The sequence below is a fragment of the Parambassis ranga genome, chromosome 19 (genome assembly GCF_900634625.1).
Source record: "Parambassis ranga chromosome 19, fParRan2.1, whole genome shotgun sequence".
NCBI lineage: Eukaryota > Metazoa > Chordata > Actinopteri > Ambassidae > Parambassis > Parambassis ranga.
In genome coordinates, this window is record NC_041039.1 from 20,619,845 (window position 1) to 20,635,760 (window position 15,916).

Sequence of the window (15,916 nt, forward strand, 5' to 3'; positions counted from 1 at the left end):
AGTGTTTCCCGAAAGCAATAATCTTTTAGCATCTATGACGTTTCTTGAACTAAAGAAGAATTTTGAAATCAAAACATATTAAATCGCTCAGCTGTAAAAACGTTCTCTCGCTGTGCAGGTATTCCCTAACGAGACTTTTGACTATATTCTTCATTGGTTTATTAGTAAAATGTCTCTTGTAAAGACTTAAACTTTGGCTGCACACTGCAACGACCCCTAGTTTGTTTATTGTTTGTTTATTTTTTTATGTTGCGGTTTTTAAATTGAGGTCAAATTAGACCTATTCTGATAATCCTATTCTGTTTTTTTTTTGTTGTTGTTTTTTTTACATTTTCAGCGTAAGTTTATAGTTCTGCAGTTTATTCCAGGAGATCTTTAAGCCTTCATGTCGTGAGCAGAGCTCTGAGCACATGGATCAACATCAACACAGCTTCTTTGACCTTGACTCTATTATCAGAATGAATTCATGAAAAAACGACTGACATCAATTTTTTCTCAGTTTTTTTTACACTTTTTCAGATTTAGTTAAACATTTTAAAACTGCCAGTCACTGTTGCTTTTGACTTCTCACCAGAAGTCCATGATGTTTAAGGAATTCTTTTTGGCAATTTGTGCATTTTTTTAATCAAATATATAAAAAAAAACATAAATGTGAAAAAACTGAGCCTTTCAATTGAAAACTGTTTTTATATAATTTTGTTCTTATTGTTCTGTTAATATAAACATTTTATTATTTGAAACTAAAAGTTAAACTCAGCAAAAAGCAAAACTCTCCTCTAATGTAAACCACTCTGCCTGCCACAGGCTAAAGTCTCAGCTGTCACAGATACACATCACCCATGCATGGCGCTCTTTCTGAGAGGTTTCCACTAAACTTGCCTGTTTAATGCTGCTGAGAGGACGGGCAGCAGCAGCAGCAGCAGCTCAGTGCCTGCGGGGTTTATGTTGGCATAGACCCTTGTGTGTATCAGCAGCAGGTTTGCTGGAACTCCTCTGGCTATCGGTTTCTTGTTTGAGAGGCGTGGTGGCTTGGTAATGGGCTGGAGAAAGTCCTGACATAGGTTAGAGTGCTATGTCGGTGCTCAGTTTGGCAGTGGGATGGGCAGATACGAGGGAAGGGACATGCAAAGATTGTATGCTTCATGGAAACCTTGGATTTCAGTCGTGTTGCCTGCAGGTAATTGCCTGCAGGTAATTGAAACTGGCCCTGATGTGTGACGCTTTGCTTCCCCACACATGGGAATTTTAAGTAATTAGAGGAATGTTGGCCATTCATATGCCAACTGAGACTCCTCTGGCTGGTCTGTCACATCCCGGATCAAATCTCCCACTTTGTGTCAAAGTCCAATTCAGGAATGACATCTCTCTATAGCTTCAGTAACTCTTTCTGTAGCGACGTCTTGTGATAAAATCAACCTTCTATGTGTGTTATTGTCAGATGTCTGAGATTCATTATGCAGAATTTAACACTAGAACTATCTTTATGGAAACAGTGGAAATCTTTTCTGCACTGAGTTTAGATCTGGTTTTGACATAACAAGCAATGTGGAAGCCACTCAGGGTTCAGTTTTAAGTGGATATACGAAGTCTGTAAATAGACCCTAAAAGTGAAACAACCTGAAAGTATAAAGTCCTTATTATCAAATATGAAATTAGTTTATTATTTTAAGAATTTTTAACTTGGAAATTAAGTGAGAATTTCAAGTGTTATTAATAATGTTTATGTTAAATATTCATATAACGTAAGATTTGTCACACATGTAACTGATTCTGTTTGGAAAACTCCAGCACTAGAGGCCATAAGCAAAATAAAGTAAAACAATGTTTTATTTTGAGGTGAAATGTCCTTTTAAATGAACTTAATCTTTCTATATGGAGAATTCCATATTCATGTATTTCTGCTGGTGATTATTGTTTAAATTCTTCTTAAATTAGAGTGAAAATTGTGATTTTTTTTTTTTAATTTATTTATTTATTTTGGGGGGAGGGGGGGTATGTGACCCCACAGGTCACACCACATGCACTTTGTATGTGCATGTGGTGTATCAGTGTGAAAGGGACACCAGATTTTTATGTGTAGTTTAAAATTGGTTTCACATGAGCTGGGCGCACACTGCATCAGCAGATTCTCTGATCAGATTAAGAAGAGATGAGGGCAGAGAAAAAAGAGGCAGCGGTTGTACTGATGTATAATTCAATAAACAGGACCAAGTATAGGGGCAGACAGAGGGGACGCTGTACTGCCTTCATCTCTTAGCTCTATATCTGGTTTAGACATGGACAGTTAACCCATGGGAGAAGGGTAAACCTTTATCCATCATTATGGCAGCCGTGGACAGAATAAAGACACAATAGAAGACAAATGTTCTTGAGCTCTTTTTATTAATGAACTGAAAAGAAATATGCCACAAATTCTCTATTTTCAGTGTTCCTGTCTTAATGAAATTCCTTTGAAAATGAGCTGAATCATTTAAGCTTCTGGCTAAACAACAAGCAGTTGAAGCAATTAAGAAATTTCTGATGAGAATATTTTTTGACATTTTATTGATCACATAATATATTCATAAATTAAGAAAATGTTTGATAATATATAAAGGTTGTCAGTGCAAATATTAGTTGTTGTACATCTGTTGTTTCTTTCTTTTTATGAAGTAATGCAGTTAAACGATTTTATTTTCCATGCTGGTTTTGCTGTAATGATGGGTGATAATTGATTAGGATTGATTAGGATGCTCAGTTCATAAATTTTCTTGGGTGCGCAGTCACAAAGAAGTTTTTCTCCATTATGTATTTTTTTTTTTTTTCCGGAATGAAGACTGAAATTATACACTGCTGCATTTAGTTGCCAAACTTCCAGTTGCTTTTCAATGAGCCTTTAAATGTGCTCATTATTCCCAGTTCTTTCTGTGCTGACATAAACCAATTTAAAGCTTGAGACTATAGGCACTCTTAGAATTAACTTTAATGGTAAAACTGCTCAAATTCAAATCACCTTAGAGAGACACATAATTAATGTAAATACCAAGAGGATTGTGCTGACAATAGAACAGATGATTTACACTTGGAATATATCTATTTCCCTCCAGTGTTAATATATTCATGGAGGTGTCTCACTCTAATAATGTAAAAACTGAAGCAGCTTGTTGATTGTTTAAACTAAAGACATATGGAGGACTTCAGAGGGTGAAGCTGAATGGTTGTGGGCATGTGCAACAGAAACACACAATAATGTATCCCAAAAGAAAAAAAAAATGTGTCCTGAGCTGAGCATTCTGAAAAGATTACACTTTAATCCTGACAAAATCTACTACTGCATTATAACTTTACTACTGGTTTTTGGATTTTCTTCATCTTCCTGTTTGCCAGATACAACTGTAAAGTATTTCTAAACACACATGTACCAGTGGTTTCTGGCTGCTGTATGCACTTCCTGAGCACATGCATACAGACTCCCATTCAAGGACAGGCTAATAAAAAAGCTTTCAATCTGACAATAGCACTGGTTGCATTTGTACAATAGATGTAGGTATCATCTTAGTGTTCATCAGTTTTCCAAGAGTCTGTTTAAAATGACAGATGCTAGTCCTGAATATCATAATTGGACCTAACAGCAGTATCTGTTTGTATTTTTAAATTGCTCCTTACATGTCTTACATGCCTTGTGGAGGAAACGGCACTACTAACAAACACTACGTGCTGGCTTTATGTGTATCTGTCAATGCTGTCATCTCAAGACCGTGCAAGGTAAAAGCTAAAAATACTGCAGCTTTATTTTTTTACCCAGGTCTCTTCTATCTGCCCGTTTGATACAGTTTTAGTGAGTGTTTGGATTGTAACAGAGCACCATGTGTGTGCTGACCCAGCCTGATCTTCCCACAGCAGTGTCTGGACCAGACAAAGTGTTGTGCACAGAGACTCAGGACCAAAACAAAACAAACAGGTCTGAAGGAGCAAGGCTGTCAATCCAAGGGTTCAGCACAGCCACACAAGGCTCAGAGCGGACTCCTATCTAGATGGAGAAATAGACACATTCCCCTGAAATGAGGGTCTATAGGATGAAAGCCTTATGTGAGCTCCCCCAGATGACCCACGACCCCATCTGTATTTGTGCAGGGGTCAGCCCTGATCCTGGGCTCTCTGCCTCCCTGCCAGGATCCTGTGGAGTCGGGTAGGGGTGGCCAGACAGTCCCACCATTTTACCCTCGGGTGTTTTGCTTTTGGGGTTCAGAGGGACCCTCAGATGAGCCGGCACTGTCACACCAGTAACCTTTCTCGTGTGGAGTTTCAGAGGTGGACCATAGGAGGCTGTTCCTGGAGCGCTGTGCTATCCTGTGTCAGAGTTTGGAGCACACTAATATTTCACTCTCACGATCAGCTTTCACTGTTTTGATTCAAAACCCAGTTTGAGATTTTAATATGGGCTGAACATCGTATGTATCTGATTTCAAATCACAGTTATGTGATTTTAGCATATTCCATAGTCAGCATGGTGTCCACGTTTTACTTCTCAGTAGCTGAGAAGATCCTGGAATGTCTCTGCAAAACGTAAGCCAGCTTCAGAAAGTCAAATCTCTGCAAGGAGGCGAGGAGAGAAGCTGTCATCAGAAACCCGTTGGCTGCTTTTATCTCTGCCTGTCTCTGACGGTGCGCTGACATACTCACACCCAGTAGGTTTTGAATACTCATGGAAGGAATTACAGGAGGGAGAGTAGGTTCGCAGGTTCGCTTTGATACTCAGACCTGATAGAAATATCTTTGAAAAATAAGGATGCTCAAAGTTCACCACCACAACATGTCAGCTGGCAGTTTTAGGCCTGAGCAGAGTGCACACAGGGGCTATGATGACAGACCTCTGCCCTACCCCTTAGGCTTTTCAGGATGTTAGACTCAGTCCCAAACATACCCAATTACAAACAAACACAGACGCCCGAAATTCCACTTTCACTTGAAACAGTTGGCTGACCCCCCTTTCCCCTCTGTTCAGGTTACCTCTACCCACTCTTTCCCCTCAGGCCAATGTTAATCCAATAGAGAGCTCACTCTAAAGGAGGTTGAGGAAGACAATGTGGGTGAGTAACTCACCCACTATGACCCAGCTCCCTTCTCCTCCCACATAAGTTCAAGTGACCTGATCACTATCATTAGTAGTAACCATCTAATCTCAAAGTCTACAGCCATGCTAGCAGCTCTGTGAGGCTTTGCATTAAACGTGGTTTACACTACAAGATAAGTGTGAACAAAGTGTATTAATGACAATGATTCAAATTCTTAACAATTACTTTTGGTTGAGGCACTGTTTCAGATCACAAGGATCCCTGTCTGCACAAATGTCTGACCACCAGCTTATTTACACTCACTTCATGCTCCCAAAGGTGTGTATATATATATATATATATATATATACAGGTTGAGTGTCAAATGTGAGTTTGTGGGTTCATGGGTTTATCCGTCTTGCTTTACATTTTACCATGTGAACCTCAGGCGCTAAAGTGAAAAAGATGGGGTGTCATCATCATTAAGAGTCAACCTCTGGATACTATGAACATCTGCACAATGAAAATCTCTGTAATAGTTGTTATTTTGTGTATATATATATATATATATATATATATATATATATATATATATAATTGGCATCATAATGTCATAATTGGCATGATGAACAGACAGTCCTTGGATCACATTGCACAGAGGTGTGTTACTTTTATTACCCTGTAAAGAAAATGAGATGACTTGATGGGCCCCTGCTGGCTTGCTTTTGCCTCCTTTACCCAAATTATTCTCTTGTCCTTTTTATTTGCTCACGCTCACAATTGTTGTTTTACTCATGCTACTTTTATTATCTGTGACCCCCCCCCCCCCCTCTCTCTCACTCGATGGCGTGCATACTTCCTCTCACTTGTTCTAGACCCAGAGTTTAGAGTTTCTGGATGCTTTAGCATCCCAACATGCAATATCCGGATTTGGTTTTGTGGTTGTAACATAAAATATCCTGACCAAGTGACATTCCTGTTTATGCTCTTGGTTGGTGGCTCTTCAGCTGAGCATAAAGCCTCCAACTCCAGTCACATTAGAGGCCACACAGTGAACATTTCTGTCATGAAGAAGGAAAAGTTGAAGAAATGTGAATGTATCTTACATCCTGCTGCTCAAGTTGAACAAACAGGCAATAGTATTTACTGTAATTGCGGTACTGTTTTACCTCTAATGATTAGTAGACTGATTTGGTTAGTGACTCTTCACCTGTCATTGGTTAATGTTGGCATTGCAGAGGTGCATGCAGATGCATCACATGGTTTCTGTACATCTCAGACTCCCAGGTAGTGACCCAATGGACAAGGTCGCCTCTAAGAAACAAACAGTGCTGTACTCATCCTCCTAATTGTCAGGAATGTTCTCATTGAGACAAGAAAGAAGCTCTTTCACATGGCGTCTAATCAGAGTCATGCTCCCTGCACTTAATTTTGGAGGACACTTGTTGAACAACTGCCTTGTCCTCTTTCAAACAGCTGCAGAGACTCTGAGTCTTAGTCACCACTGCAGAGCTGCCACAGAACAATGTTAGTTCACACAGTCTGGTCCATCTCACCATGTCTCTAATACCACATTCGTTCACTGCCACTTTAAACAATGCCTCACCTTTTTTCTGTTTGAGCTGCTGGGGTATGTTCGGAGAAACTGTAGATCTAAAAGAATAATCTCATCAGAGGTTGTGCTGAGGTTGAAACACAGGGTGCATGTTGTTGAACAGATTCAAGGAAAACATTTTCAAGTAAATTGCAGTTGTAAACTATTTTGATCCTCCACCAACAATGAAAAGTATCTAAAAAACTAGCACAGTGAGCCTTAGTGTACAGAGATGCATGCGTGTTGGAACTAAAGGAGGCAAGGCCATCTAGATAAATGTCAGCAAACAAGAGTTCTGTCAGTGAACATGGGAAAACTTTGTCCACCGTAGTACTGCATGCACTGCTCAGCCATGGGAAGCCACTGCTAGCTGGTCACTGGTTAACATGCCCGTTTATATGAAACATACACACTGTGCTTTTACAACAACGGAATTAATATATCTGTCGTAGATATCATAGTTTTCTTATGATCAGACCAACAGACAGCATGTGATGCTGACTTAACTGTGATTTGTGGGTTCAAACAGCATCTGAGTCAGCTGCAGTAGTCGTCATTGCATCCAGGAGTCTGTAACAATTATAGTAACAAAGCTTTACAACATATAACTTGAGAATAGGGCCTCTGGCTGCCCTGCAGGCCTCTGCTCTGTACTGTTGTGAAGCAGGGACTTACTGTAAATCTATGGGCCTTCTTGGCACAGGCCGAGAGGGTGCAGTCTGTCTTTAACAATATGACAGCTGGCATGCGGGCTGATCAAGCATTAAAGACACATGTTGGATAATACACTTGTCTACACACACATTTGCCAAGATTGCTTCCACAAGTCAGCTTCTCAAATGGTGGCGAGAATTTTCTGACATTTCTACAATCCTGGATTTAAAATGAACATTTTCTTTTATGTTTCATAACCAGCCTTGACTTGACTAATCCCACTGAGGGCTCATGTCCCTTTGGTTTAGTAATGAGCCATATTTTACAGACTTCAGCTCCTCTGGGGACTTTGATTTACTCTGAGAATTAGCAGACTTGAGGTAATTTATGGAACTATTTCACTACATCATAGTAAAGCTTTGGAACGGGGCATTTTCATTTTCTTTATTATAATGCCAGCCATTTCCTGCCAAATTTGCATGAGCCGGGGCAGATTGACAGTAAACAGCTGTGTGAATGCGGCGCTAATGGGTCCACATGCAGGGGTAATATTTCAAACTGGGAAAGTTGTGTCACAATTCAGAGTAATTTCACAATCTTGTGATGTTTTTTTGAAAACTTCTTTTACATGTTGAAAACCATCAAGTCGATATGATTGGTGTGATGTCTTTGGACTCGGTATAGTTCATGGCAGACATTCCTGAAACTTGATGTATCACAGCAAAGGGATTTGTGGAAACTCTGCTCACAGACAATAATAATTGGGATGTTTTTGTGCGGTTGATCCTCGTCTAAAGATAGTGACTCACATGGCAAACACAAGACATGGCAAGCCCAAGCACTAAACCTGTAAACTGCGTGGTTCCTGAAATTGGTGGCCGAGAAAATTAGAGTGGTGGAGTCCACACAGGGGTGCTGGCTAGAGGCCGATCAGACCTCGTGATTCTGCCTGAAAGGTAGCAGCGATGATGGAGGGTCATGGACAAAGGGACCACTCACCAGTGCTCTTTTGCTTTACGCCTCAAACTCACGCGCACTGCCCTTCGATTGCTTATTGAATTATCTCTAATCACTCAATTAAAGTCACATGGAGGAGCAGCACACATTGTCTGAACTGAGCTACTGGCTGGTAGATAACGGCTGCTGTGTTGTTGTTCGTGGGAAGTTTCAAAACAAGATGTCTGAAATGTTAGCACTATGACGGGCGTCCCAATCTTCGGGAAATAACCTGCATCTAGATCAAACAGTGACCTTTTTCTCATCCCAATCATATAGTAGCGTACAGTTCACATAAGATAAGCATACACAGTTTTGGATATGCATGAAACATACAGGACACTTTTCAGAGCGCTCTGCCTATTTAAAAAAAAAAAAAAAGGACAGGTGACCTTACATGATAGCTAGAGAAGAACTCACTTAGATTATAATCTAAGTAATTTAGCAAACACTGGCTGCCTAAATTGTCTAGAATTGAAGCCTGTGTTACAAAAAAAATCTTATTTTTAGTTTGTTGCTGTAAATAAAGCTGGATAAATGTCATCCAGTCATAGCTTTCTGAAGAGTTTTTTTAAACTAGGCCAATTCTCAGATATAAAGTGGATAAGGTTTATAAAAATATACGTCCTGCAGGTGCCAAGACAATAGATTTTTATACCAGGTTGTTGTAAAGTTGGATATTTGTTGGTATTTTTGCTGCAATTTTTTCAAGTTAAAATTGGACCAATTACTTAGTGTTGTTAGAAATTGTTAGACATGAGGCATTATTGGCAGAGTTCTCCATGTGTATCTAAGGCCTTATGCAGGGTCACTTCCAAGGTTTCCTCAATCTATACAAGTTCCATGTGGAGATCTACCATGGCTGTAGCCGGTGGGGTGTTGAGAGGCAGCAGTGAGTGAGGAGGAAATGGGGTCTGGCATGTTGACTCAGGAGTAAATCCCCCTGGACTTAAAAGGCGGCTATTAGAGTTTAATCACCCTGCGATCCTGGACACACCATGAAGCTAAGAGGGATGACTGATGAGCAAACTGTAAGCATCAACTCATCCAGAAGCTGCAATCAATGCTTTGGATGGATGAATGCAATCTAATGATGAGGGAAAAGTTGTTTCCAGTTTTCACGCTTCACGCTTCCTGCTTTATTAAAAACTGTCCCTTTCCATCCTTTGAACAGTTGGCTTGTGAAACCACCAGATCATACTTGTAAATGATACTTAAATTGCTAGCACAAGTTATTTGTCCTCCGAGTTGTATTTTATAACCTCAAATTTCTCAAGGCCGTCGCAGCAGTGTTCTCAATTTCTCAACAAGCAGGACTCTTAGTTTTCATTACGTGTCGCTTATTGTTAGACAAAGGAACCATTCTGTTGTCTGCTAAGCAAAAAAGCAGAGCACCAGTGAATTGTTTCAAGGAAATTTGCATAATCCTTAGTGACCGAGTCTCTATTTTAAGCAGAATTCTTTCCAGACATGGCTGTTAGCGCTACCAGAGAAAAGAGAAAAGAACAAGTGTGGAGAGAAATGGACTATCAAAGGAAGGAACTGAGCTTTCATGTTAGGACACTTTGATTGTGTTACAGATTGGTTCCAGGTGAGGCAGCTCTGGAAGAGAAGAAATCTGAGGGAAGAGAGAAATTCTTAACTAAGGATGGCATTGCCAGGATTTAAGCATTAGGGCAAGATGTTGAACAGCAGGTGTAGAGAATCAATAAGGATGAAATACTCTTTATGATAGTGGGTGGCATCAGACCTTAGGAGTGTTGTTTTTAATAATTTAAGCAATTAAATTACATTTCATACAGAAAATATTGTATTAAGATAAAATATTTATATTTTATTTCTTCTACTTCATACTTCTCTACACCACAGTGTAAACTGTTCAACTGTAAAGCTCAAACTCAATATTGTTTTGCTGTTGAAAAACCAAATTAGACAAATTACATTAAAAATCACATTTAAAAAATCCATTCAATTCAATCCTAAAAAAAAGTATCTGATATTCATATGTTATTTATACTTGAGAACAGCAACCATTAGATACTTACAGTTGTGCTGGAAACAGTCAATGAAATAATCAGTTAATGATTATCACTTAATTGACCCAATTCAGATTTATCATCGTTGTAAACAAATGTTGGAGTTATCAGTCTTTATCACCCCTCTTCTACCTAATAGTAGGTACAGTAGGTGTGTTATCAATCACATGGCTGTGTCTAATACTCAGTTCTGATTAGCATTCTTGGGTCTTAGACTGTTTTTATGTAGAAAAGATCAATGTTACGGTTGTTCCATCACTCAACCCCATCCATTCTGCTGAAAATGTCAGATGCATTTGATTTTGAAATTAGTTATTTGTATTGTATTTGTGTTGCTTTAATAAGTAGCTGTGTGATAGAGGAGCCGGTCATTCCAGCACATTTAACCTCTGCAGAGTGATAAAGATCCCTTCATGAAAGGGAGAATTTAAAAAATAAATAACCAGCTCATGGCACGTTATCACCTCACTCAGTAATGAAACGACAAACAATAACACACCCCTAATCAATAATGTCTTTTTAACTTATCACAACACCTTTAAATTATATCATAATATATGAATCAGGCTTTCTATTGTAGGTGCTGTTTACAATGTACCTTTATGGAAGTAAAATTTACTTAGCAGCACAAAGGCTGTTGGTGTGTAATTCAAAATGCCTTACCAGTCAATTTTCTATACTTAAATTCTTCTGTCCAAACTGTGGCCCTCCACCCTGTTCATGTGCCTGCCTCGTTGGCTCTGTGCCGTGATTGGAAGCAGGCATTGCGTGGGAAGTCCAATTAGAGACGGAAATTGCACTGAGGCCGGGCGCTGTGTTGCCAAGGTTTGCCGCATGGTCACTTACCTGCAACATCTGCACTGACTTTTTAAAAGCAGTAGCCACCTTTTTCCACCACCTTAATTGGAGTTTCCATCACTGATTGCTTGAAAGAGAAATACACTGCCACGGTCTGCTTCCTGGTAACGGTCTGGCTTTTTCACTGATGTCTGATGAGAAGTGGGTGCGTGTCGGATCGAGATTTATACCAGGAGGTCCTTTTTATGCTCATCTAAAAGAGCAAGCGCAAACTTATGGGGTCCCCACGATGTGCGGTGCAAGAGGTCACCTACTGTCACTGGAGTAATGGATAAAATATTACATGCACAATGGTGTTGCGTTTTAATGAGAAAATGGAGATAGCCCGCTGAATGAAAAAAAAAAAAAACACAGCCATCCATCACTAAAATGTTAATAACTGCGAGATTAGCTAAGCATTCACATGTAAAAGAGTATCGCACAGTTATGAAAATCATTTTTCTACTTTACTGGACAGGTTTAGTCTTTGCTAAAGTTCACCTTTGACCTGTAACACCGTCTCTGTGCGCTCGTGGTCACACTGAACCCTCCAGAATGTTTTCATGTGTCAGGCTGGTTCATTTTCTCATCTATTCAGCCGTGAAAAAGCGAGTCAGTGGTTTTGGAGTTATAAAGCAAATAATTCTGCCGTTGTAGTTTCTAATCCATATTATGTGGTCTCAGTGTGCAGCTACGTTATTATTCTATTATATTGCTGCTTGTCTATCCCATCAGGGCAGCACTTTCCCCTCAGCTTGTCTGATGGTCTGATGCAGGTCTTGGGACAGAGCCTCTTGTGAAATGTGTAGTTGGTTCATCAGAAGCCAGGAACACTGCTCAACATATGGGGATCATTGTAGAAGGAAAAATGACTTATGGCCAAAGAAACATATGTAAAAAGCATACGGTAGATTGGCTCCAAACAGATTTACTATCCTTCTGTTGCATACTTTTGCAGATCTAAAGAATTTCAGCCATTGCAAACTCTGGATCGACTCTGTATGATGTCTCTATCAAATCACCACAAATTTATTACTGAGAATATCTGTATGTCTGCTTTTCAAAGGGATATTTTGACAGTTTAGAATTTACTTAATTGTTAAAAAGAGAAGACGATTGGTGACATTTATTCATTTGTAGAATGCACATAAAGGTAGCCTCTAAACCTAACAACAACCCTCCAGCACCACACAGCCCAGAGAATACCTTTATACTTCTTTTTTCTTTGAAGATGATGTGTGTTGCACTGTTCTTATGTAATTACTAGAGGGACTAATAGCAGCGTTTCCCTGTTTTCCAGTTTCTGTGCCTCGCTGGCTTTACATTTCTGTGCAGCGTAAGAGTAGTATCCGTCTTCTAATATACCTTTTCACACAAAAGCAAAGGTTTTCTATGAATATCTTGACCCCAGATAATGGGGAAATATTGATACCATGCACATAATACCCATACAAATAATTCCTATCCTCATCATTTTTACTTGCTTACAGTTATTTTTGTGCTACCTCACTCTCCCTACAGTTTAAAGAACAATCACTGTATCAATAACCTGTAACAACCTATTTATCTCATATACCTAACTGTACATTGTTTTACTTAAACATTTTGGGTGCAGAGCTTTGTTGTGGTATTGCTACTTTTGATTTAGTAATTTTGCAGTTTGCAGTCCTGCTGGACACAAAGGCCTCCAGGCCAAAGCAGTTAACATCATAATAATCACAGAATCCATCACGTCACACATCTTTACACATGGCTGGCTGAAAGGACAATAGAAGGGAGGAAAGCTTGAAAGACTAAAGCACTACTGGGAGTAAAAATGGATGAGAAGGAAGAGGAAAATAGGTGAAGAAGATTGTGTGAGGTAAAAAAAAAAAAAAAAAGGAGAACAGTCATGGTGGAGGCAGCTCTGTTGTGGGGCCCCAGAGGTTTTCTACCTAATAAATCCTCGGCACATATTTAATCCAGTCAGAGGGACACTACCCGGTGAGAGTTAAAGGATGCACGCTTATTACTCTTATACAAATCTGACAGTGCTGCCATACAGAACCCTCCACAACACCACCCCTAAACCTAAGCTCCCACAGCCTTTCCTCCATCCAGACTGCAGGCGCTACAAGCTATCAGAGAATCGAAGCAGGAATGTGACTCCTGACAGACACATTTCTCAGGACCTTAGACTGAATATGTTACCAATTAGCTCCATCTGATAAAATGTGAGTGCAAGTGAAACCCAAGGCGGGCATGATCAATAGCACTTGGCTCATTTTTTTTAGATGGGTTTGACATTGACAGGCCGCGCTGTGATTCATTGCCGTGCTGCTGCACATAATTGTCCAACCACATCTTCCTTTGTAGGTGTCGTTGAACTCTTAGTCATGTCTGTAGTGCTTTGAATATGGCTTGTCTCTTTCACTTCTTATTTAATTAATCTCCTCTTGAACTGGCAGCAATATGAAAACCAGCTTTCCCTCAATCTGCCTGTCAGTTACTTCACACATACACACGTTTTTCACCAAAGACACGTCTACCTGGACAAGAACTGCCATCTGCTGTTCACAGAGCACACTGCACCAGAGTGAGGTCAATGTGTGGTGGTTGTTCCAGTGGGGTGAGCTGTTTGATAAAAACAAGCTGCAAGCCGCTGCGGTTTCATCCTCAGAAAGTCTCCTTGGTTTCCTTGTGCGCACAGCTGGTTGTTTTTAGGTTTTTACCCGTACGGGACTGCTGTGACATGGGCACTGGAGATGAAACAGGCCTGCCTCAGCACACAAACACAGCACTACACTCCCGGCCTTGTGTACAGCTGGTAGGGATGACACAAGACGCACAGGGCTTTATTGAGTCCTGCTGAGGCTGCTGTGCAAGTCAGCTCAGTGCTCTGGCAAAGCTCAGCCTGCAGGGCAACAGAGTGGGCCGATGGAACACAGGCCACTTGGCCCAATGTTGAGGGTCTCTGTAGGCCAGTGTGTGGTGTGTGAATGTTGTGAGATGAGACCTACCCTCCTCTCAGCCCCAGCATCATTCATTTTTTTGTGAACTCTGCTCTTTAGAGCAGCAGATAAAGTGTATAACGCCTTTATTTAACCCCCTGGGTTCCGTTTAGGGTCCCAATGAGCCACATTCTGTTTAGGGTCACACTGGACTTCTGTCTTTGGGGTTACAACAGGTTTAATTGGCTTTAAAAGGGAGTTAGAGCCAAAGAATCCGCACAGCTCTCAAATATGAAACTATGAACCACAGATTACATCACCTCACCTGTCTTGACTTGAACACACTGCAAAGAATACACTGGCACACTAAAGGTTTATGCCATAAGGACAGAAACTGTAATGTAATGGAGTGCTTGATCACCATTTTTACACCAACCCCACTCACCATGGATGGACTGGTTGTTCTTCTTTCCAGAACCACACTGTAAACAACAACAATTTTACAACAACTTGTTTGTACATGGGTTCGTTAAATTGAACAGCTGAAAACTGAAAAGCACACTGCCAATTTAACATGCTGGCACAGCTGACTGGGGTCCAACCAAGGCAGGACACACATAGAAACTAGACAAACATGTTTGCAACACTGGAAAAATTGCCAAACATTCATCCACATCTAATTGTTGTGTAAGTAACGTAGTCATAGTAATACACTATGACCTCTTATCCAAGATGTATGGTAGATGGGGCTCAGTTATCACCATGCCCAATAAACTTTCCTCTTAAAAAAAGTCTAGTTGTCAGATAAGTGTTAGACAAACTACATATATATAACATGAAAGGAGTTAATATGTCAACTAAACACAAGATTTTAACTGATTTTTAGTCCACTGAGCAGCTGCTGAATCCTGTTTGCTTGAGTAGTTAACATGTTGATTATCCACAAATATCTTAAGTCTGCTGTTCAATGTGGAGCTGATTTGTTGGTGAGACCACCGCATAGTAGTTTTTTCTGTGCCGCCATTCCTCAAGCATTGCTTAATGCCACACTCACAATTCTATAGACCTCCAAACGAGCAAAGGCCCGATATCCCTCTGTGCGCCCATACACTGTATTCCCATCTCTATTGTGGGAAAACTCGTTAGCTACCCCCACAAGTATCTCTTTCAGCAAGAACGTAATCTCAGCCTGGGTGGGTTTTGTCTGTTTCTTCATTCCTCCCTGTCCATGAATAAACTGCTGTCAGGCTCAGCTAATCATCCTGCAGCTTCTGTGCTCGGCCCTCTCCTTTTACCCACCTCTCCCTTTTTTTTTCCTCCTTTGTCTTTACTGCAAATTGTTTCCTGATCACAGTTTTAACCACTTTTTTTAACGTCGGTTGAAGCTGTTTCTCTCACCAGCTAATACATCGCGGGCGAGGCGCTTTCATTGCCAACCTCACACGCAGCGGCAGTTGCATGGACTCAATTATAGTTGTTAATGCTGTAAGGATAGGCTAACTGAGGATGGCAGGAGGTGGTTGGATGGCACTGAAGGAGCACGCCTTGTGGCCAGTTCAGAGCATAGCTGACAGCTGGCAGTCATGAAAAAGAGCTTTGAAGGCAGACAGTGAACCTTAAACATCATGACTTCATTAACAGTTTCTTCTGGTTCTGTCTCAAGGATTCATTCTTCATGTCAGAGGAGGTTTTTCGGAGAAGATGCATATGCTAATAGGTCTTATTTTGCAGCTTGATGATGCTTGGCTGAGGTGACACAAATCTTTTAGTGACACCTTGTGGCTAAATAACTCACCAGCATCAAACCTCTTACATGCTTACAAAATATTAATATTC